General features: G+C 36.3%; 1 pseudogene; it reads right to left on the reverse strand.

Moving 5' to 3' along the window:
• The window catches only part of LOC149232380 (UDP-arabinopyranose mutase 1 pseudogene), a 136,573-nt pseudogene that overhangs the window by 62,417 nt on the left and 47,459 nt on the right, over positions 1-26,697 (reverse strand).

Here is a 26,697-nt window from a genome sequence, read left to right on the forward strand (position 1 = left end):
TTCTAATTACAATAGTGCTTTCAGCATTCTAAAATTGCAGAGGAGAGCAGCCCCTTTTACATTCTGGAATCTGTTATTTATAATATTTGTGAAGGAATTTTTGGAGAGCAGAGTTTGTTGAAGAGAAATCTGCCAAATATAATTTTAATTGCTCCTAATTCTGATCTTCAATTGCTGGAGCATTCTCATTGCTTGAAATCCTTTTCTCCATATCTTTTCCACTGTTTTCCTGCAAAAGAAATCAAAATAAATTAAAATGCAATCAAAATATCATTTCTGGCAGTTAAATCAAACCCAATCAAATTCTATTTAAATAAATAATTAAAAACAAAATATAAGCTCTGTATTTGATGCTTGGAATGGTTTGATTGGTAAATGATATTATCGACCAATGGATCTGCAATTAGAAGAGGCTTTGGACAAATGAAATTGAAAGCAATAACTCAGAAAATTGATTTTGTTTTCAAAATTCGGAGCCTGATCTTCTGCCTGATTTTTGGCCCAATAAATGATCAAATCTGTTGGTGAAACCTCTTTCAAAATGTTCTCCTTGATTTTCTCTTTCCAATGAGCCATCCTGGGCCTCATTTGGCCAAGTAGAACTCAATCTATGAGCTTCCAAAGTTGAGGAGTCAAATCTGGCATGAATCTGGAAATTCTGTTGCTGGGCTAAAAATCACAATTTTCTTTAAAAATCTAATGCTAAATTAGTTTCTAATTTAATTGTTAATCATTAATCTAACTAACTAATATTTAATTAACTATTTATAAATGAATTTAATCTAATTAAATAAACTAATTAATATTAATCTAAATGATATTTAAATTTAAATTAATCGAATTAATTAACTGTTATAAATTAATTAATATGATTAATTTAAAATTTATTAATTAAATACTACATATATTACATATTATTGTAAATAATATAATATTACATATTAATATATATTAACTAATTAATATTTATTAACCTACATTACTCCTAACTTATTCCACTCATACGTATGAGTGTGAAACTCTTCAAACTAACATAAAACTTTAAAACATGATTTTGCTTTAATATCCCATGCCTCATGTTTTTTTTCGCCGATCGGCATATCGGCATTTTAAAAAATGTGTTGTTTTAAAGCCTGAAGCGATATCGCATTTATCCTCGATGCGATATATATATAAAAAAATTTGTTCTATGACTTTGAATGCCCCTTTCGCATTGGCAAATCGGGAGGGTATTTGTTTTATGACTTTGAATGCCCCTTTCGCATCGGCACTTCGCATCGGGAGGGAGATGAATATCGGGGAAATTAAAATGTGTCAACTCAACCTCCCCGATGTGATATATATAAAGAAACTTTTGTTTAATCGGTAATTGGGGAAGTAAGGGGTTCATTAAAATGCGTTAAATGAATTTCCCCGATGCGATAAAAAGTTCCGACGTGATCAGACAATTTTATTATATTTTTTTTTTGTTTTAAATTTTAATTTAATTAAATTAATTATATTTAATATATTAATTAATTTAATTAATTTAAAATTTAATTTTAAATATGAATTTTATTTTGGTTTTATTTCTATGAATTTAACTTTCTAAACTACAGCCACTCTTAAAAAATATAAACTACAACCACTCTTACGTTTGAGTTTTCGAGATTAGGATTTGATTAAGAAATTAGAGTGAATTTCTTAAAATCTCGATAATTAATGATTTGGCTGCATAACTAAAAATGGAAAAATGTCAGTAAGAAGTAACTAGGGTTAATATTTAAAATAAATGCACTATTGAGCTAATTTATTTACAAAATGCAATATTGTACATTTTATGCATTTTTAACCCAGGCTAGATAAATGATGAGACTTCAAAGGAGTGCCATTTTCAAACCAGTTGACCAAATGAGGCGAAACGAGCGTCAATGGGAAGCTTGTAAAAAATCGATTCTAAGAAAACAATCAAAACAAGAATCCAAAGAAAACTAAAAACTAACAAAAGCATAGGGCAATCAACTAAAATAAAAATCCAAAAAGGTGTTTAGCCAAATTTTTACAGAAAGGGTCCCCATTATTTGAAGTGAACACATCAATAATGGGGGGTTGTGTTTTTACCACAACAGGGCTTTGTACTACTTCAAGTTAAGATCAGTTGTATATTGAAAATCCCTAAGAAATTGCACAATATCATATTACCAATCAAAGATTAGATATTTCGGATCTATGTGAACAAGAATGGCTTGATCTGAAGAAAGAGGTTCTTGTGGATTCTCCCCTAATGTTAAGGAATGTTCTTGTGGATTCTCCCCAAATGACAATTCAGAAACTAGATTTATGCACAAAACTTTGTAGTTGGATTCTGCTAACAATTTGGCCAAGCCTTGGCCTTTCACTAGCTCTGTGGTCTTAATTTCAAGGTCAAATTCAATGATTTTAGCAATCCATCTCCCTCTTCTTCCATCAGTATCAGGCTGGGTCAAAATAGTTTTAATAGTGATATTAGGGATATAAGTTGTAATGTGTGAATGTAGGACATATGTTATAAATGCTTTGAGGGCTTGAATTAAGGCATAATCTTGTTTTTCAATAATATCATACCTAAGTTCATCATCCCTCATAACTTTGGAAAAGAAGTCTATAGGTTGGTCATCACCATTTGTGTTCCTCTATAAAAGTACAGTAACTAATATTGTCTCTGATGCAAAAGAAAACATACTAACAGGTGAAGAATAATTAGGGCTAGCTAATGTAGGGGCTTCAGATATAGCCTTTTTTATCTGATCAAAATAATATCTAGTAGGAACTGTCCATTTTACTTCGTTAGTTTTCTTCAACATATATGTTATATCTTTAACTATATCAGCATAATTTTGGATGAACCTTTTGAGAAAATTGATCTTTCCAAGGAAGGTTTGTATCTCTTTCTTATTCATTGGTAGAGATACAGTTTGAATAACTAAAAATCTCTTTAGGTCAATTATAACTCCCTCCTTGGAGATTATATGCCCTAGCAATTTCCCCTCCTTTACAGAAAATAAGGATTTCTTCGAATTGATGGATATGAAAAATTTCCTGCACTTGTCAAAAAAATTTCTCAAGTGTTTTAAATGATTTTCATCAGAATCAGAGAAAACAGTTAAATCATCTAAACAAATGATAGCAAACTAATATGTTTTACCTACAAATGCTAGATCCATGGCTCTGTGGAAAGTAGCTCCAACATTGGTTAATCCAAACGACATTCTGGCATACATAAATGTACCCCAAGTTGTGGTGAAAGTAGTTTTGTCTTGGTCAGCTTGAATTACCATGATCTGGTTGTAACCATAAAATCCATCTAGCATAGAGATCTTGTTTGCACCCGAAACTTTCTGAAGTAGATGATCCATTTTGGGCAATGGATAATTATCCTTTAAAGATGATTTGTTCAGATTTCGGAAGTCTACAGATAGCCTAATCTCACCATTTTTCTTTCTGATAGGAACTAGGTTGGCTACCCAATTTAGAATACCTTAAAGGCACAATGGTATGAGCATTAAGCAACATTTTAAGTTCTTTCTCAATGGTTGGAAGTAGTATGGGATTGATTCTTCTTAGTTTTTGTTGAAAGGATTTTGCTTCTCATTTCAAAGGAATCTTATGCTCAATCAAAGATGTATCATAAGTTTTTAACTAATTATAAGACCAGGCAAAAACATCTTTATAGTTTTTAATAAGATTCAAGTATTTGGTTTTTACATCCGAAAGTAAGGTTGATGACAATTTAATATTTCTCACATCATCCAAAGTCCCAATATTTCATTTTTCGATTTCTTCTTTAGGTGGGTTAAACAAGGGATTTCTAGAGACATCATTATTATCAAATAGTTTTTCCAATGGAACCAATCCTTTAGGAATAAAATTATTAGATAATTGAATGATATCATGATCAAGAATTTTAGGACTGAATGAATTTTCAGGATTTTGTTGATTTAATTCTTGAATATCATTTTGATCTCCTTCAATTTTCATATTTGAGAATTCATCAATGACTTAAAGAAAAGATTTTAATTGTTCATCATCTTCAAAAATCAGCCTGTGTTTAAGGTAATCAGGAATCGATGGTCTATACTTGACATGAATTTGATATTCTAACAATACTGGCTAAGGGATTTTGAAAGATCTTGTTGATACAACTAGTGAGTCAGCATGCATATTTTCATCTCTGGGAATAGTAGTTATGTTAAATCCTTGAAAGAAATTTTCAATTGTGTCCCAAGCTTCATTTCTATAGGACCTAAGCCTTGGGTGTTTCGTTTGGCAAAGATTTCTAACCTAGTTCACTATAAGCTCAGAATCAGAAAATACACTCAAGTTTTGAACCTTTAAACTCCTAGCTAGCTCAAGACCAAGAAGAAAAGCCTCATACTCAGCCACATTATTGGTGACCTCAAATTCAATTTTACATGACTGAGTTATGTTTTCTTTATTTGGTGAGATTAGAATAATTCCTGCTCCTGCTCCTTATTTTGAGTAAGAGCCATCAAAATAAAGTTTCCAGATATCTGATTCTAGAACTTTAGGCTAGGAAACTACATTCTCAATGGCAAGTTGAGTGTTTGATGCATTTTGTGAAGATAACTGAAAGAAACCAAAATCCTGATCTACTGCATAGATAGGGTGGTTTTTTTCTTGATCAGACCTACAAACAGTATGAAGGAATCTGACTTCCCTATACAACCTTGAATGTTCACCTCCATAGACTGGAATAGTAGAAAAAGGCATGTCCATCTGAAGTTATCCTCCAATTTTAGCACAAAATGATCTAGATAGAAGCATGCCAAACTTGGCAGGAATATTAGTGACAACTATGTCTAAAACTATACTCTTGACAGGTATTTGAGCTAAGGTCACAATTAGTTATTTGATCAATCCTAGGCATGGTACTTTCCTTGAATCAAAGGTGTAAATGTCATGATAAGAATGGGTAACTTGTAGCTGATGCTGATCCATAATTACCTTTGGCATAAGGTTATGTGAAGCTTCAGAATCTAGCATGCAGATATACAAAAGAAAGTCATGAGCCTTTAAAGTTACATAAAATGGCGGAACAATTTCATCGATCATATCAGAACTAGGGCCAAATACAACCGAGGGCTTTTCATCCTACAAGCTAATAACATCTCCCTCAACATCTACACTCGAAGACTATATCCATTTAGGCACTTGACTTTTGTAACCAGGCTTTTTGGAAGGTTCAGCTAAAGGTATAGGAATATTGACCCTTTCGAATTCCTTTTCTATATTAAAAGTTGTCAAAATAGTCTTGTCAAATGAAGAGGTTTCAGTGGATGACTGTGTAGTCTGAGGTGTTGGAGTTTTTTTTTTAATGGTTTTCTTTGTAGGTTCATTTATGCTGGTAGATTTTGGAGGTTTACTAGGACCTGATCTAGGCCTTAGATAATACATTTTATTCAATTATGCAATCAGAAATTTAGGGACTGCTAAGTATTTTGAAAGTTGAGCATCTATTGGTTCTTGTTCAAAAGACTTAGGTGAAGGAACTATTGCCATTTGTAATTATGAAGAATCAATAATATTGATATCTTCAGTGATTAAAGGGCCTGTATCTTGTTGTTGTTGATCATCAATCAAAAAAGGTGGTTGAATGTTTTCATTAGAACCTAGTCTCTAAAGAATCTGCATATGAGGAGTTCTTCGAAATTGAGTTTGAGCTTGAGGTTTGACAGAAGTTTGCTGAACAACTCTAAGTTGTGTTTCAATTTTAGAAAACCTATTAGAAAGGTTTATGAGTACAGCTGTAATTTCATCAATTTTGTGATCTTCAAGTTTAGATTTGGAAGAGGATGAATAATCAATATTAGCTTTTAGTTTTCTTTCTTCTTTCTCTTCTTTAGCTTTGAGTTTTCCAAAAGCTGACCTATTGGCTTCTACCTCTATAGCATTTTTCTGCGTGTCTTCTAATGTATTCGAAACCATTTCCCTTAGCATGATTGCAAATTCATCATCAAATTCTTTTGAAAATCTGACCTTTGCAGCTTCTATTGGTGGTTTACAATCAACGTGCATTTTATGATAGAGTTTGCTAAATCTTTTGATGAATTCAGCAACTGGTTCACCAGGGTTTCTCTTCAATTCTTTAAATTCAGTGAGAAAGGAAACATGATCTTTCTTTACCCCCCATTGGTTTTTAAAGATGGTTATGAGTTCATTCCAAGTTCTGATAGAGTCAGCTCTAAGTTGCCTAAACCAAATCCTAATATTTCCTTCTCGAGATTGCACAAATAATCTCATATAAACATTTTACTCTTCTATGTTCATATTGTCAACAAAATCAAGGAAAGTTGATACATGATCTTCTGCTGAGGGACCTATTTCTCCATTAAATCTAGGTAGATGTTTTAGATAACCATCAAGAAAAGTTCCCAAGTTTGTAGGGGGAACTAGATCAAGCATACCTTGCTTGCACAATGGGTCGAAAAGCCATTACAGCAGGAGGAGTATGGGGTGACTGAGTGGATGATGATGAAGAAGAGGAGGAAGATGAAGATGAATATTTAGGAGATGAACATGAATCCGTAGGGGTATTAATATGTGGAGGAGAGGGAGGAGACCTTTCTGAGGATCTAAAAGGGGTTTTAATAACCAACTTCTAAACTCCTGGTGGAAAGTCTTCCTTATTATCAAACAAAGGATTTGAATAGATAGAAAATGTCTCTTCAAGATTAGTATAGGTTGATGGAATAGAATAACTAGTTGGAGTAATAAAACCTTGAGGCTTGAATTCAGGTAAATGTAAACCCAATTCTTCCTCAGATGAAGGTGATTTGATAGGAATGGTTGGGACTTGATATGACTCAAGTCATTGTATTAAAAAGGCTGATTGAAGATCTACTCCTCTAGAATGGAGTTCAGAAACCCTAGGAGGTAGTTCAGTCCAATTAGGATGGGACAGTATAGCTAAAAAAGGATCTACACATGAGATGTTTCTAGGGTGTAAAGCTGAAGAAGAAGAAGAAGGTGTACTACGTCTTCTCCTTGAAGAGGCTCCCCTAATAAGTCTTTCTGGATCTGGTAGAGGGCTAACAATCTCAGAAGCATAACGTGATCTAGTGTGCTTAAAAGGAGCCATATTTAACCAGTGGAATCACCAGGTGAAAGGTTTTGATCTATATCCTTATCCTTTATTCACCTTAAAGGAAAGGGAGAATCGTTGCCCCAGGGAAAATTTAGCTTCCAATCCTTCGCTCCCCAGCAACGGTGCCAATCTAATGTTGTCCTTTGAGATAACCAAATGTCAATTGGTTATTCCAAAGCATCTATAATGTTTTGTTGATTTTAATGATTTGGATGACCAGTGAATTGTTTATAAATAGGTGCTTTAAACTTAGAAATATTCTTAATAAAAAAAAAAAGGTTGTTCGTTACATACACATGGTTATTTTGATTTTCGGTGGATTGATGAGAAGAATATGTAGAAGTATAACTAATTTAATATTCAAACTGAGTATTTAATCATTTATAAGAAGAAATCAAGAAAACTGTGTTTCCTTGATCAACATAATATAATTAAACTATTACAAAAATCTAGTGCAATTTAAGTTCAAAGAGGAATTTACAATAACAGATAGTTCTGCAAATTAATCTCTTATTTAAATGCAACTTCACAGTGGATTCAAAATGAAACTGATATTCAATTAAATTTTAAATCAGATGACTATAAAAGAATTAATTTATATGAAGAAGACATAATGAAAAACTAAGATGAAAACAACTCACTGAGAGACAGACCATATGAGGAAAATCCAGAATCTTTTATTATTTAAAAAATGCTCTAGCTTAGTACAAATCTGTGTGATAACTGGCTCAACGGTTCAACCATGAATGCTTCAATAGAATGAAGTATTTAAACAAAATTAAAAAAATATTACAATAAATGTCTAAGTGACATGACATTCTATTATTACTTAGAACTAACAGAAATAGAGGTAATTCAATCAAAAGGAATGAATGTAAACATTTGGCCCTATTATGAAGGAGAGCAGTTGCTAAGTGGCCATTGTTCGGGTGTTGTGCTAGTGAAGCTTATGTGTCCTTTAATCATGAAATTCACACAACATTTCCCACCTTTCTTTATCTGGAACAACTATCTTGGTTACCTTGCGGTAGATTAGAAAAAGTGGGTTTAACTATGAAAAGATGTTTTATCTCATGTTGAGTAAAACTTATGTTGTTGATGGCTTCGTAAAACGCTCTACCTATCATAGAAACTTTCATATTGGAGGACTTAGTTGTATCCCTAGAAATGCCCTAAAACTTCTTCATATAGTCTTCCCTAGTCATTATTTTATTTAATCTTCTCTGTCAGTTGTATAACTAGTTTATTCTTTGTTAGAAATTTCTTCACCTCCATAATGGTTTATGTTCTGTCATCCACTCCTCAATCATCCAGCTCATATCTATTTTTAGAATTGAGGAACTTTATGATGCTATTGGCTGTAGCAGGAATTTCTCCTAGTTGAGGATTGATAGTGGCAATGGTCTTCTTTTCTTTATCCATGAGTTCCTTCTTCTCAAAAATAATTTGGATACATGGCCAGATTTCATCTATCTCTTCAATAATATTATTCCAGATGATTTCTCTAACATGACCAAGTGTAGAGCCAATAGAAGACTCAGTTGCTGACTTCTTCTATGCCTCTATCTGATTTTAAGCTCTCTGAAGCTCTGTTGCATGAAAAATCTCATATTTCTGGCGATGATCTTCTAGCAGTTTTACTTGTTCCTGTAGCTTTTTAATCTCTTTAGTCTGGAGAGACATGTTTTGTATTGCATTGGCCAACTAGTCTGTAGCATCTCCTATACTTGTTGTAGCAGATATGGCTGTAGGAGTGGTGTGATAGGAAGTGATTCCAAATGGACAACATTATTTTTAGCATCTTTCTCCTTTTCTTTAATCAATTTCTCCATCTCTGTCTCCATCTGCTTCAGCTGTGAATTCTACTCTATGATGAGCTTCATCATATCCGCCTTTTGTGTCTCTGTCTCTTCAATATCCCTAGCAAGAGGATCTTTTGTAGTTGGTAGTTTTAATTGTTTCCTCAATGTTGTTATGTCTAAATTCTTTTTCTTCACAAGTTACTTTGTGGCATTGATGTTTGAAGGGCAGTAACCTAGTTTTATTACCAAGTCTTCTAGGGTTTTAATCCTAATGTCTTTGGCAAGCACAGATACCTTCTCCATCTTTAGTGATTGGACATTTGCTAAGGCAAGCTGCATTTTTTATAAACTCATAGCAATGTTAGTAACAGTTGAAAATATCATTTCCCTAGTCTTCTTATGCATCTCCATTTGGTCAATGGGATGTATATCCTTTATATCAAACTCAAAGGTTGTCTTCTCGTATTCTGATGTTGCCTGGGGCTGGGGAACTTGTGCTTGGAGGAATGCTAATTGCATTTTTCCTTTTTATGAATCAAAGGCTGACAACAACCTGCTTTGAGCACCAGAAGTTTGCTTCCAGAACTAGTTGTAGGTGTTAATATTCAAGGTTTCATTCCTGACTTTTATCTCCTTGAAGATGTCCATTATACTCTTCTCCATTTCCCCTAAAGTAGATGTACATGTCTGCATAATTTTTTGTTGCCCTTGTGAAGTTATGGAGGTGGTGGGAGACTGTGTTGTCTAATCACCCACTAATGAGGAAACAAGTGGCTCATTAGTGGTGATAATGTTCTACTACTATGAATCTTTGTTGAGGCTTAGTCTGGAACTAAGCTTGGCCTTCTTTCTGTACATGATCTTAAATCCTTCATTGAAAATGTCAGTCCCTAAAGGGGACTCTTGATCTCTGCTTCTCTTGGTTGTTTTCTCCTCCATGGTAGGAGTCTGTGCTATAGATGATGATACTTGTTGTTCTTCTACCTCTTGCAGGGTATTCTCAACCCATTCTAACTTATTCTTGTACTTCTCTATCTCTAGCTTGGATGTGTGAAAGTAAGGAGTAGACTTGGTTTCTACTCTTAATTTAGAAATGATCCCTAATGGATCATATGACCAGGTAAATCTAAGGCTGAATTACATTTTCTTTATGAGCTTATTTGCTTCTTCCACTGTTGTCCTGCTATTGCAAATGAAAGGTCCAATCTATTTTTTGATTTTAAATTACGACTTCTGTTATACAACAAAATGACCTCCTCATCAACTCAAAGGGGAAAGACATGATGACTGAAGCAAAGACCACAATTACAAGCCTTGATTCCACACTAAACCGGCTTTGAGGGAGTTCCACTTGGCTGCGTTGTGATCTCCAAACAAATCCATATAGAGGTCCGAGGTAATCCCCTTTCCATACTTTGTTAGTTGATAATTGTCTATGAACATGTGTATAACTTGGTAACATCTGCAGATAATCTTACAGTCTGTCGAAGGTCTCGGGAAGACCTTTGAGGGTATTTTCATTCTCCATACACCGTGCATTTTACCCCATAGCAGAATTGATGACTTCACTGGGGACTATACATCTAGTTCACTGTTTACCCAGACTCTTCTCGGCTCTCTCCTCCTTCTAAGAGCTCCGTATACTTCTGCAATCCCTTTATGACCCATCAAGAATTTTTCTGCATCTTGCTTACATATATTCATCTCTAAATTCGATCTTGAAAACCCTCTTTTTGACTGATTTCCCACACTAACGTAGGTTAGTAGGCTACAAAGAGCTTTATAAAGCATTGTGCCTATTCACAGGGAGCGTTAGTGGACCTATTAACTCTCTGTAGCCACTGTTACAGAGCGTTAATCTCCCAATACCTTGATTTTTAGCTGTGTCTGGAAGCCAAAAGGGATAGGAAGCCTTCTCATGGACTAAAGGAAGATCAGTAACTGCATTTTGCTAGCAAAATAGGTGTCCTAGAAATTTATTTTTAGGAAAAAAGTTTTGTTTTTTCTTTCTCAAAAGCAATTTTTTATGAAAGAAAGACTCACAATTTTTATTCATCCTTCTATTTAACTGGTTATAAGTTGCTTTATTTTGGTTTCAAGTAGTCCTTAAGAAAGTTAAGAAACATTGGAAATAAATCTTTTGGTTATGCATGTGTTAAATGACTAAAATGCATGGAAAAACTATGAATATGTGGAAAATATGAATATGTAGAATACAACTTGTTTTCATCGAATGGAAATTTTTTCAAAGCATTGTTTTGTGCATGATTTATTGAGTTAGAGTCTCATCACATTTCATACGTCAACTCCCCTACTGAAGACAATAATCAATTACACATAAAATTTACCTAAAATCAATCAGTAACTCTTTATTGAGCAAACAAACATTAGTGCAGGCTAGGATCTTGGGCTAAGCAGTGTGAGTAAACTGCCTAAGGTTGAAAACCAAACTAGTGTCATTAAAAGAGAGAAAAATTCCTTTTGCACTCATACTATTGGGACCACTCTAGTAAAAGTGGAGCAAAATACAAGACAACATCAGACTGTAAGTGAAGGTAGCCTGCCTTCTCTTACAAATCCTTTGGGTATTCTGCATATTGGGGATCCCTTCGGGGATTTCAGAACTGAGTTGGGTACTCAGTTATCTTGCCCACATAGCGTGATGTCTACAACTATGTCCCCCCTGGTCGTGTCTGGGATATGAAGTTTCTTTAGTGGCCAAACTTTTAGGGACTCACACAAGGTGACTGGGACGAGCTGTCCTGGCACCTAACACAGACGGATCTACTCTGTCTTCAGTTTTTGGGAGGGTGCTCGTCTTCACGAGAGTACTTGGCCCCTCAATCAGAGGTTCGGGCAAAGCTCTAGAGTAACTGTAACCATACATCTGGTCACCCTTCTTTGTTATTCATTGAGATACTGGATTTCATCTCCAGTGATCGGTGCTTATCAGACAAGGCAATTTCCCTCTGTTTGTTGATTGATTCATCTAGCATATTTTTTATATTTTTAGGCACCCATGTGTTATCATTTTGAGACTTTAACACATATCACGATAAAATTTATTGATAAAAATTAACGGTCACCGTGGCTACATCCGGCCCTCGTCATCAATCTAGACGATTGCTAGGACTTCCTCCAGTAATTGTGGAAGATCTTTTCGAGCTCCAATGAACCAGATTCCCCATCTTCGGGGAATCAGTCTCCCAGATCTCACTCAAGATCTGTTTGGACAACCGATGATTCAAGTTTGTCGGAGAATTTCTTTACTGAAGGATTCCTTCCTCCCTTAAACCCTCCACTTACGAAGGTGTGAGTTTCATTTTCTTTATGAGCTTATCTGCTTCTTCCCCTGTTGTCCTGCTATTGCAAATGAAAGGTCCAATCTATGTTTTGATTTTAAATTGCGACTTCTGTTATACAACAAAATGACCTCCTCATCAACTCAGAGGGGAAAGACATGATGACTGAAGCAAAGACCACAATTACAAGCCTTGATTCCACACTAACCCGGCTTTGAGGGAGTTCCACTTGGATGCATTTTGATCTCCAAACAAATCCATACAGAGGTCCGAGGTAATCCCCTTTCCATACTTTGTTAGTTGATAATTGTCTATGAACATCTGTATAACTTGATAACATCTGTAGATAATCTTACAGTCTGTTGAAGGTCTCGGGAAGACCTTTGAGGTTATTTTCATTCTCCATACACTGTGCATTTTACCCCATAGTAGATTTGGCGACTCCACTGGGGACTATACATCTAGTTCCCTATTTACCCAGACTCTTCTCAGTTCTCTCCTCCTTCTAAGAGCTCCCTACACTTCTGCAATCCCTTTATGACCCACCAAGAATTTTGCTGCATCTTTCTTACATAAATTCATCTCTGAATCTGATCTTGAAAACCCTCTTTTTGACTGATTTCCCACACTAACGTAGGTTAGTAGGCTACACAGAGCTTTATAAATCACTATGCCTGTTCACAGGGTGTTAGTGGACCTATTAACTCTCTGTAGCCATTGTTACATAGCATTAATCTCCCAATACCTTGAGTTTTAGCTGTGTTTGGAAGCCAAAAGGGATAGGAAGCCTTCTCATGGATTGAAGGAAGATCTGTAACTGCATTTTGCTAGCAAAATAGGTGTCCTAGAAATTTATTTTTAGGAAAAAAGTTTTGTTTTTTCTTTCTCAAAAGCATTTTTTTACGAAAGAAAGACTCACAATTTTTATTCATCCTTCTGTTTAACTGGTTATAAGTTGCTTTATTTTGGTTTCAAGTAGTTGTTAAGAAAGTTAAGAAACATTGGAAAGAAATCTTTTGGTTATGCATGTGTTAAATGACTAAAATGCATTGAAAAACTATGAATATGTGGAAAATATGAATATGTAAAATAAAGCTTGTTTTCATCGAATGGAAAATTTTTCAAAGCATTGTTTTGTGCATGATTTATTGAGTCAGAGTCTCATCACATTTCATATGTCAACTCCCCTACCGAGCAAACTAGGAACTTGGGCTAAGCAGTGTGAGTAAACTACCTAAGGTTGAAAACTAAACTAGTGTCATTAAAAGAGAGAAAAATTCCTTCTGCACTCATACTATCAGGACCACTCCAGTAAAAGTGGAGCAAAAGACGAGACAACATCAGACTATAAGTGAAGGTAGCCCGCCTTCTCTTACAAATCCTTTGGGTATTCTACATATTGGGGATCCCTTCAGGGATTTTGGAACTGAGTCGGGGACTCAGGTATCCTACCCACACCGCGTGCTGTCTACAACTATGTCCCCTTTGGTGGTGTCAGTAATATGAGGTATCTTTAGTGGCCAAACATTTAGGGACTCACGCATGGTGACTGGGATGGGCTGTCCTGGCACCTAACACGGACGGATCGACTCTGTCTTCAGTTTTTGGGAGGGTGCTCATCTTCACGAGAGTACTTGGCCCCTCAATCTGAGGTTCGGGCGAAGCTCTAGAGTAACTGTAACCATACATCTAGTCACCCTTCTTTGTTATTCATTGAGATACTGGATTTCATCTCCGGTGATCGGTGCTTACCAGACAAGGCAATTTCCCTCTGTCTGCTGATTGATTCATTTAGCGTATTTTTTATATTTTTAGTCACCCATGTGTTATCATTTTGAGACTTTAACACATATCATGATAAAATTTAGACGGTCACCGTGGCTACATCCGGCCCTTGTCATCAATCTAGATTATTGCTAGGACTTCCTCCAGTCATTGTGGAAGATCCGTCGAGCTCCAACGAACTAGATTCCCCATCTTCGGGGAATCAGTCTCCCAGATCTCACTTAGGATCTGTTTGGACAACCGATGATTCAAGTTTTCCAGAGAATTTCTTTACCGAAGGATTCCTTCCTCCCTTAAACCCTCCGCTTACGAATCTGTCGGACCCAATATTGGATCCCACGATACCTGTACTTCCTAATTGAGTAGTTGGAACATTTCTGTCTATTCTATCAATGACTCATGGGTTGTGGGACTTTAGGGACACTTTTGGTCCTCCGCCACTTCCCCAGTCGATAGTCACCACAACACCGGTGATGGTGAATCCTGCTATCCCATTTGTCCCAGGTACAACCACTCACATGACACCCTCTACGAGTGGAACCCAGCTGATTCCAAGTTCCACCCCTATGGTGTCAAATTGCATACCTTCGACAAGGGCCACATATAGTGCTCCCTATAACACTCAATGTGGCACTATGGGCGCGGTTCCCTTCTACCAACAATATGGTTGGCCGCCATTGTATAGTTCAAACCCCCATATTCATATACTTGGGGGGGTTGCCACTATGCACATGTCGGTAGGGAACATAACAATTCCCCCTCCATTCTCAGGCATGCATGGTCAGTTTCTAATTGACATGAGCATTCCCTCTATCAATCAAGGACAAATGGTTAGTTTCGTGTCAGGCAGGAATCCTCAAGGGGTTCCCAACCAATCCATGGGGGCACCCTACTCACACATTAAAATGAGTCAAGGGGCCACTGCTTATCCTGGGGGAAATTCTATACCCCAGTATCAAAATCCTCATGGAAATCCACTCTACAACACCATACCTCAAAGCAACTGCTACACCACGTAATCCATGTATAATGTTGGAATCAAATGATGGGAGGAGGGAAAATCTCGTCAAGTCATCCGTCATCACCATGGTCTGAGTTGGGGGCACCAACTCTCTGCCTTTCTTGGCAACGTTGGATCTGCCTAACTTATACATGTTGACGAACGACCCCATCTATCACAACTTACAATGGTCACCGATCCTTCATAAGATACCAATGGACATCCCAAAATTCGATGGAAAGCAAGGGGAGGATCCAGGCACCAATATCAGTACCTACCGTCTTTGGAGTGTTTCTAACTCCATGGTGGATGATAGTGTTCGGTTACATATTTTTGTCTGCACCCTCACTGGAAACGCAGCTAAATGGTATATTGAGTTACCATGTGCGTCAGTAAACACCTTCGACGCTTTAGCGATGGAATTCCTAAAGCACTTCCAGCTACCCATCGGCTATGATACTGGGACAGAGCTCCTCACTTCATTTCGTCAGGATACCGCCACCCACATCTCCAATCATATACATGAATGGAGACATAAGCAGAGGTTAGTCAAAGCTCCCCTCCCAGAATTTCTCTTAATGGACTGGTTCTACAGGTCCTTACTTCTGCAAATCGTTAAAGATGTCGCTCTAGGTGGTGTGGTCATAGAAGACCAATCCATACGTCATGCCCAACACTTAGATTTGATATATTCACAGTTTGGCACTCTTTACAACATAATCCCCAATTCCCTTGGCAACCCCAATGATTCCACTACTACCAAATCGACTGCTCTTCCTACAACTGAGATAAACTCTGTGCAGTCTACACAAAATCTCAATGGTAAGAAAAAGAAGAATAAGAAAAAGACCACTCCTTCTTAGGAGCAGTCAAAAAAGTAGCCAAACCCAAAACAGAAGGCTATTGTGCCTACTAATGATGGAAAGGATAAACCCACCACATTTCCTTGCAAAATCTGTGTTGATGACCACATGACCTATAGTTTTCTGCATCTTCAGGAATGCACAGAATGCATTGCTAGAAAGAATACTAGTTGGACTCCTGCTATCCTCAAAATCCTTTCCCCGTTCAGCAGCAGTAAATCCTTATTACCAACCAATCACAACCTCCGCAAGGGGGCAACGATGGTTCGCAACATCCTTTAGCTGGTGAAGGATCTTCTACCGTTTACACATTTGAAACGGTAGAACTCACCATAGGAGCCAAATCTTGTGGAGCTCCTGTTGCTCATGCAATGGAACCTTCCTCAAGTCCAAATCCACCACCGCCCAACGATTTTCATATCAAAAGGCCAGTTCAGACCTTGTAATTCGACCCCCAAAAGGGGCACTTCGATGCACAATGCTCAATACATCTGCACGTGATGCCCAAAACTACAACATTGTAGAAGATTTGGCATAAGCATCGTCAGCTATGTCGGCACTCAAAGTATTACAAACATGCCCAACACAATGGAAAGCTTTGTTTTTGGCTATTGGTGGTATCGACCCAGAGGATTCCATGCTTTCTATTTTCAACATGGACAAGTGTAAACCTCCCCTTTCTCACCAGCTTGCATTCCAGGTGCATATAACTTCAAAAGGTAAAGGTATACACAAAACTGTCATTGACGAAGGTGCTTCTACCTATGTCATGTTGGCTTCATGTTGGCTCACCCTGGGTTCTCCAACCCTATCCCCACCGTCGAATTCCCTTCAAGCTTTCGACGGCCACACTTTCATCCCAAAAGGTTACCTAGCTAGCTATCCCATCACCTTGAGTGGGAAAACGGTAATGGTAGATATTGAAGTCGTGGATCATAAACTTGACTATAATCTACTTTTGGGCCACACTTGGACTTATGCCATGAAGGCCGTTGTGTCTTCAGTCTTCCATATCATACTCTTTCCCTTGGATGGAAATATAGTCACAATGGACTAGCTGTCCTTTTTCACCCTAGATTACTCTCCGTTACCTAGCAGTTCTGTACTATTAGTGGGTGTTGTACCTGACTCTTATGTCAGTATTAGTACCGATCTTTTGAAGGCTTCTTCGCTCATGGGTTGTTTCCCTCTTCAGCTGCCGAAGGTTTCGCAGATGGTCAAAATGCTTTCATCTATTCCTCATGAACAAACTGATCCATGGATCCTATCAGCTCCTTCAGACATTGACACATACAGAGAAACAATGTCGCTGTCACCAGTTGAATTGTCCTACCAAGCCATTTAATTTACATCTGAATCTCTGGTCACTTTGGTTTCGAACAACAATACCACTGCCCCTCCCATAACTACTCCTTTCGATCCATTCAATCAAATCCTACCTATGGACAAAGCTATTAGAGAGATCACAAGTTTAGAAGAGCGAACTTGGGAGGATTCGCACCATCATGTTTCGATATCTAATTCGGACATGATGCCTCTTCAAATCCTGTCACCTGAGGCACATGAAATCATTTCCCCACCATATACGACCATCCAAACTTTGGACTCAGAAGGAAACATGGACAATATCTCCAAAACATTGCTAACCGATATTTCTGTCATGACAGGCATCGTGGAAAACACACAGATTGGAGCCAATTGAAATCTTGAGGAAATTGTGAGCTTCACCTACCCTTTTAAGGACTTCTGCGATGTTTTTCCTTGGTCTTATGAGGAAATGCATGGCATAGACCCTTCTATTGTCAAGCATGAGATCAAGGAAGATCGAGCATTATTTTTCTGGTATTTTTCTTGCTCGTTAATCTGAAAAATCCTCGAGTCTCCTTCTTCGGGCTCGTTAAACTACCACGAAGAAGATCGAGCATTCTTTTTATGGTATTTTTCTTGCTCATTAATCTGAAAAACCTCGAGTATCCTTCTTTCAGCTCGTTAAACTACTACAACGAAGATATAGAGCACTTTTTGAGATATTTTATTGCTCTTTAAAAAATAGAAACATCTCTGAGTTTTCATCGTTGAGCTCGTTAAACATATACAACGATGATCTGAGCCACTCTTTTTTGATCTTTTTCTAGCTCATTAAATTGAAAAAGACCAAATGGGCATTCTTTTTAGGCACTTTTTTCTCGCTCTTTAAATTGAAAAAATCCCAAGTTTTGTCTTTAGGCTCGTTAAACTTTATAAAGATGACTTGATCATTCTTTTAGGTACTTTTCTCACTCGTTAAACTGAAAAATCCCAAGTTTTTGTCACCGGGCTCGTTAAAAATATACGGCAGCAACAAGAGCACTTTGTTTTTTGGGACCATTTCTCGCTCTTAAATCGAAAAATCCCCGAGTTGTTTCCCCTCCTTCAGGCTCATTAAATCTACGAAGAAGGAATGAGCAGTTATTTTTCGTCTTTTTCTCGCTCAGTAAACTGAAAAAGATACCCTGAGTTTTCTTCATTCGACTCGTTAAAATTTGATGAAAGTATTGAGTTTGTCGTTGCATGACTCATTCAAAATTCACAACGAAAAATGAGTTTAATCCATCTCCTCATACTCGTAACAAAATGAGGTCGACATCTATTGGAAATAGGTTTCTCTTTATCCAGATTCAATAGATTAACTAACGGAAAAGTAACTGATCTGAGTATACTATTAAGCTTTTGTCGCACCCAGTTAACAACTATGACAAAGGGACCACCATGGAGTTTCTCTTCACGATCTTTTCAGACTCTCTAAATATGAAAAGATCTCTGAGTTGTCTAGTCTAGACTCTTTAAATTGCACAGACAAGATATGGAGTCACTCTTTTTATGATACTTTTCAGACTCTTGAAACATGAAAAAATCGACGAGTTTGCCTGTCTGGACTCATTAAACTAATCAAATAGGGTAGAGAGTCATTTTTTTTTGCGGTCCTTTTCAGACTCTTTAAAAATGAAAAGATTGATGAATTTACCCGTCTAGAATCATTAAATTAATCAGATGGGGAAAGTGGACAATACAACTATATTCCATATTAGAAAGCGTGGTTTGGCAGCAGTCATTCCCTTGAACATGCCACTCCCTTAGATAAACCTTCCTTTTGATAGCCAATCAATATGAACCATATCATCCTATGAGTTTAGCCTATATACCCTGATAATTGCATCTTTGTATCCTAACACTCTTTGGTGTTCATGAGTCTAGTGTTTTCTGGCTAAAACTGTTGTCGTGCCTTCTATTCTTCAAGGGTTAAGCATTTGTTTCCTCCATCAACCCATCAAACATATCCTTTCATCACACTACAATAAAAAAGGACATTGGTGAGGGGTGAAAAATATCGCCATAAGCTCATTGGTGACGGTCAAAAGAGCATTCGTCACCAAAAACTAAACGTCACCAAAAGTATAGGTCTTACAGTGACATACAAAGTTTGTCACCAATAATGATTTATAATGATGGATAGTGACCATCACCATTTCATATGAGAAATGGTGATGGACCATAGCCTCCATCACCAAAAAATGAATGTCACCAAAGGTGGCGTCGCCAAAATTATAGGTGTTGTAGTGACATTCAAAGTTCATCACCAATAATGATTTATAATGACAGATAGCGACTGTCACCATTTCATATGAGCAATGGTGATGGACCATAGCCTCCATCACCAAACACTAAACGTCACCAAAGGTGGCATCGCCAAAAGTATAAGTGTTATGGTGACATTCAAGGTCCGTCACGAATATTGATTATAATGATGGATAGTGACTGTCACCACTTCATATGAACAACAATGATTTATCGTGATGGATCTTTAATGACCATCACTATTGGTGCATATATATGGTGACGTTCATTGACCGTCACCAGAATTCGCATTTCCAGAAGTATAGGTGTTGTGGTGACATTTAAGGTTTGTCACGAATAATGACTATAATGATGGACAACGACCGTAACCATTTCATATCAACAACAACGATTTATGGTTATGGACCTTTGAGGGTCATCATTATTGATGTGTATATAGGTGGCGTTCGTTGACCATCGCCATTTCATATTTTTGGCAAGGGTCGAAAAATGTCACCAAAGCTCATTAGTGATGGTCAAAAGAGCCTCTATCACCAAAAATTGATCGTTGCCTTTCCATATGGATGTCAGGGCACAATGGAATTGAACCACCAACCTCCTTGTAAAGCAGGTGCTCTTCCATTGAGCTAGTACCCTTTAAAGAATTATACTTTTAAAAATTATACCTTGAAACTTCGTAAATTGTAAATTCTACAACTTTCAATAAATTAAAGTCTCGGCAATATTTTACTAAACAGGCAAAGCAACATCAAAGTCACAGTTCCCTACCTAATGGTTATTGAAGTTATGAAAAGTGGGTGGAGGAAAAAATAGTTGTGTATAAGAGAATCAATATGTTTAGTTTAATACTCAATTAGAAGTGAAACTCTGAAGACATTTATAACCTATAAATGGCCTATAACTATCAAATGCACCAAATATTGCAAAGGAAATGTCATAAGTGGATAGCATATGGAAGAAGAGGAGGTGGGGACTTGGAAGCCTTGTACATATTGGCATGCCTTAGCACTTGGAACACCTTAGCTTGTTTGGCATGTCTTCGTACTATCTAGCACATGTTAGCATGCCCTAGCATTCCCTAACACACTTTAGCAGTCATGACCTCACAACTAGCATTACATTTTTCCATGACTTGGGAACCTTACATTCACTAGAACACCTTGGAACTCCTTCGTTTTCATGCCCTCTGTTATCCTCCACAATGTCCCTAGCTGATGAGGAGATCCACAAAGGTAACCACAGACCAAGCTTTTAGTTCGATAGCTAACCTACCAAACCAGAGAGGGCTCTCTCTATGAAATCACAACCAAGACATGATTGGAATGTAAAGGATTTTAGGCTAGATAGCTAGGATTAGATGGGTTTTTGGAAAATTTAGAGACTTGGAACTCTCTCCACTGGTGTCTTGTCTGATAGGGACTTTGTCAAGGAGGCAGGGACTTGGAAATTTGTCTAGGATAAAGCACCTAACATGCATCATAGAAGCTCCCTAGAATAGAGTACCTCCTACCTAGAAGAGTGTCCCCTGCTCAAAATATAGAACCCTTCTCTAATGTGCACTTTTCTTAAAGATAAATCTGTGCATAAAATAATACTAAGAAAAACACCTAAATTAAGAAAAGCGAGCATCTAGGTCAAGCAAGAAAGTAAGTAAAAAATTGTGTACAATATTTCTTAGAAGACTTCATGTTAAAAGGAAAACTTACATATTTCGAATAGAAAAAGAAGCTTAATACAGATGGTCAATATTACAAAAAAATAGACTGGATATAAAACTACAGGTAGAACTAACAAAATTCTAATTGTAATACAGTTGATTGATTATTTGACTAAGTGAAGCCAACTAGATACATACAAGTTTTCATTTTTAATCTTTCTTTCCCATATCTTTATTGGAGGTGGAAACTAACTTGCATGCATCTTGCAAGGCTTTTTAGCAAGAGTATATGTTGCATTCTCATATTCCACACTTACTTTTCCATGAACAATCACAGTAGGTATTGGAGGAATTAATTTCTACATCAGCTAAGTTGTCAGCTTTAACCTTATCTTTACTCGAGCTACTGATCCTTCCCCTTCTTCTTGGTCATCAATATCATCTTTCTCTTCTAGACAACATAAGAATAATTTGGGTTCACGAAGAATAAATATATTCATATGATGTCTTCAAATTTGAGAGAATGTATTTTTATTATTTAACTACTAGTAAAATAGTGATAGGAAGACCTTAAATATAACCAGTCCTTTTTTGTGAAGTGATTTGTTGTAGATTCCCATGCTAGCACATCATCATTGAAAATAAATGGTCAACAATAATTAAAACTTTTTTCCCTAGCATGAACATTGGTTTAGTCTTCATAAAGAAACATAAACCATTTCAAACTACAAAGAATAAACAAAAATAACACCATTGATATAAATTCACATAATACTAACAAAAGAAAAAGAAGTGAATTTGCTAGGTATTAGCTCAAAACCTTGTAGTGGGAAGATTCCCTACAGCTTTTGTAATATATACATGCCATGGAATGAGTTGTGAAAATTGTTTCTTATATTTACTAGGAAGAATTGCAACTGGAGTTGCAATATTTACTTTAGATAAATACTATTGGTGTTGATATGAAATGTGGCCCTCCATCATTACCAATGACATAACTATTGGGGTTCTCAAAGTTACTTCAGGTTCAACATATTTCATGTTTGACTGACTAGTGTGGCTGGTAATTATTGGTGATATTCTTGAGCTAAGGAACAAATGCTCAAGATTTCTCCTTGAAGGAATCTCTTGAGAGTTTAAAATTCTAGACCTTCCAGATTCACCCAAAATCTTATACATGGTAGCCAATTGCAATTCTAAGAGTCTCTCACTAGTATGAGGCCAAAATTAAATTAATTTGGAATTCAAAATTTGTTGATTGAAATGATTTCTATCACCCACTCCTGAAGACAACTAAAGCATTTTGATAATTGATTAGACTAAAAGTTCAAGTTGAGCGGGTGAGAGATCCCTATGCCCTAGTTTCCCTTTCTATAGCATAATTTAAGGAAGAAACTATAAATGGTGTCACTGAATGGAAACTTAGTATTATTTTCCCTACAACAGCTACATCTTGTGAGCCTTGAAGTTGATGAGTGGTGATCATGTTACCCTACATGTTGGCATGTCTTTGGGTGACTACACATGGAATTGTTGATTTGGGAGTTGATATAAGTTGTCCAATGGAATCTAGGTGTTGAATATATTCTAACTGAGTTGAAGGATGAACATTAGAGGCTGCGAAGTATGGAGGTTTGTCCATCTTTACAAAAATTATGTTTTACAAATGTTAGTGATGATCAGTTCAGGTATGACAACATCACCTACCTTTGATAAAGAATATTGATGACTTTCTAAAGCTACACTCTTGTGGGAACTTTATCCTTTTGATGGATGGGTCTGCCTATCCAATATTATATTTGTTGTTTGCATAGATGCACTTGTTTATAAAGATCAATTTTGCATCCTTTGCAACAGGTAGGCTGGTGAACCCAGTCTAAATCCAAATCCATGAGAAGAGAGAGCGCTTGATGACTGGCTATGACCAAAATGAGTAACTGAAACATTAGGTGAAGAAGATTCATTGGGATAAACAGATGCATTATTCTCACTAAATATAGTTTTCTTTAATGTGTCACTTTAATTTGGATTATCTAACTTTCTTAGAAGGTCGAGAACATTTTGGTTGGGCATAAACAATTTATAAGCATAAATTAAACATCTTAGTATATTATATTATAGGCAACTAGTAAAAGCTAGTTGAACAAAAAATAGACAAATAGCTTAATAACAAAACATGAACCAAAACCTTACCCTGATAAATATGTTGGTTTCTTTGAACCATATATGTTTGTGTGGTTTCCAAATAAATATGGTTTCCAGAAGCATAACCTATGAAAAAAAAGTATTTAGGATGTCCTCCTCCCGGTAATTATCCTAAATTGGTTTGTAAATTTGAATTCAGAACATCCTCCAAAAGAAACAACTACTTACTATAAAAGGGATACAAGAAATTCAAGTATATGATATCAATCTAAGAATGAATTATTTTCAATTTGGATAAAGGATGCACAATACTGACAAACTGAAATTCTTACAAGGATCCATAGTATTCATAGATTAGATATTTCATTTGAGTCCAAATACATCGAATAAATTTAATACATCTCTTGTGTTCGTAGTGTTATTTTGTGAGCCTGTCCTAACCACCTTTGTCTGCGCAAAATATTCTTGTTCAAGAGAATTTTTCCCTTTAGAATTCATTTCCACTATTCCTCTCATATATGAGTCTTATCTAACACTTTCTACATACCACTATTTCTTTGAATTCATTTCCAAAAATTTCACCTGAACCAATACTCATTTTACTCAGCTAGCTATATCCCTAGTGATTCATATCACTTAAAGATTGTAAATCATCTTCCCTTTGAGGACTTTTCCCAATGTAATCACTTCCATCTTTTGCACTCTGATTAGGATCGCCCTTGATTGCTATCTGACTAGTAGTTATGCAATAATTTTGACTATATGGAAAACTATTTATATCATTTGAATATCTTTGAGAATTGTCATAGACATTGGGAAATGGATTTAAGGCTATTTAACTATTGCCCTTTTGATAGAACAAAGTGTTTCCAACACGCCTGTTTTCGGCATAAGAGTTCAAAATAATATTGTTAGAATTGAACTCGTATATACATATTAGTAGAAATGGCATGAAGTATTTTTTCCTTTCTCCAATCCATGTCCTTATGGAGTTTTGGCCTGAAAGTGATATGGAGAAGATCAAAAGCATAACAAATCCAGTAATGGTTAATTCATAATAAGATGGGCATACATGACATGCAAAAGAACATTGGGTATTCAAATTAAACAATTCCCAAAAGTATAGTTCCAAGGGAAACAAAAGTCATGGCAGATTGAGGTTTCTAGTGAGATTTTCTTTCTCATGTAGACCTATCCCAAAAGATGGTTCTCCCCATACTTTCCTTTCAATTTGTACATTAGACAAATGACTTTTGTAACTAGTAGAAAGAAATTTACAATCATGGAAGAAATTATTATTTGAAAATTACAAAATCTTGAATGAATAAATTGACCAAGTCAAAGAAGCAAGTCCATTAGTTAGAACACTAGGATCATTTCAAATGTCTTACTTGCTGCTCTAACTGCTAGTCTTGTTGTTGTTATAATATGACAAAATTGTAGTTATACATGTCATAGCTCGCACCCTAATTTAGTTCACAACCACATACCACAAAAGTAGGATAGCACATTGAGGTAGCCCTATCCACGTCACACAGGAAGATACTACCCTTCATAAAATAGGTTGTGCCATACTCAAAAGAGTCAAGATACATTTGTCACCCTATAAATTTTCAAATGTCTATTTTCTAGACACTTAGCAAAATTAAGCAGTTAGGAGTGTATTTGAAAAAATGTTTATGAAATTGCATATAAATGTAGTTCACTTTTCTCGTACATTCCATGGCTATGAAAATATACTTCTACATTTTGAAGCACACCATCCAAGGAGACGATGCGAGAGACATCCAAAAAATCAAGTTAAGGAGAGGAGGAATATGGCACGAGGAAGATCCTTTAAATTAGAAATGTCTTCTAAATGCTTCAAGTAAAAAATATCCCTAATTGTATACATTGTTAACTTATAGACATCAATTTTGTGCTATATGATTGACATGATTCAAGGTTGTGTAAAGGAGTTTTAAGAGTAGAACCTGATCTATTCTCAGTGCTACTTGACATGTAGCATCCTACTCCTCTCTTAGCAGTTGGTTTTATAACCTTTTTCTCTTCTTCTTCAAGCCTCACATTTATGAAAGTTGACCATTCTTCTTCTACTGATTTTTGTAAGATATCAACTAGCACTTGTGGAGATAGTGGGCCTTCAATCTATTTCAAAGAAGAAATAATGCATTAGAGAAGAAAACACAAATGACTTGATGACTAATAATGGTAGTGATATCACTTTTAGTGCTATAAATCCTAGCCAAAAGAAGATAGAAAAATATACCTTTGCCACAAAATGCAATATGAGCTATTTGGTGAATTGAAGGTAGCTCATCTATAGAGAAATTTAAGTAGCTAAGATATATATTCACAATTATGGGTGTTGTGCAGTAGATTTATCGCGGTTATACATTTGGAAAAATTGATCTTGGTGCTCCTCATATAAAGTTAATCTAATATTTGCATCGGTGGCCTAAAGAAGCATAGAGAGGAAATTATGTGAGACATACAGATGGGCCTGATACATATTGCATATCATATATAGATGGGCATGATGCATATTGCATGATATATCATATTTCAATAAGAACCTAAACATGAACAGAACATTTGGAGTGTTTCTATTCTTACTTCTAACCCTTGAGATGAAAACATATCCTGGAAGAAAACATTGTGGTTTCACATATAAACATTTTAAGAAATCCTTACGTAGAGAGGGTTGTGTTAATTTTTGAATGTAAACTTAAAATCTATCCTTTCGTCAGATCCACTGGGATTTTCTTAGATTTTGCTCATAGTTTTCATCATCACCACTAGACCTCCTATTACTTGTTCCTCCTCACATTTCAACAAGTACAATAGGCCCTCCATGGAAATCCAGTGTGCCAGAATGCAGACCCTCCCCCTCACTTGCTCCATCCTGCTCTCTCCAGATCTAACCAACAATAAATTCATCCTGCAATCGACAATTACCTAGCAACCCAAATGTTGTATTAAGCCACTGCAATCTGAGACAACAAAAGGGTTCAGATGGAGTATTGGGTCCTACAAAATTCACTCTTCAAATAACTTGAGGGGTTTGATAAGGCAGGATTTGGGCAACACAAGGCTACCAGGCCCCTACTTTGCAATCATAAATGACAACAAACCTATCCCTGAAGAGGATAACCCAGAAGGTAAAAGTAAGTATAACTCTCTTGGATCAGAAGATGCCAGTGAACAGGTTAACCTCACATAGAGTGATTGGTGAGCCTTTCGAGCAAAACTTGTGGAAGCATAGCAAGTTCAGAGGAGTGGAAATTGTGAGTCAGGAAGTGTGAAAGAATCCTCAATAGAATCAGGTCCTAAATGGGCTCATCCAATTTAGGCACTTGAATCTGGTTGTCTACTTATTGCAACTATAAAAATGGATGGAACACA

This window comes from Pinus tabuliformis, chromosome J (genome assembly GCF_031772625.1).
Source record: "Pinus tabuliformis cultivar Carrire ecotype Pingquan chromosome J, CPIR1, whole genome shotgun sequence".
NCBI lineage: Eukaryota > Viridiplantae > Streptophyta > Pinopsida > Pinales > Pinaceae > Pinus > Pinus tabuliformis.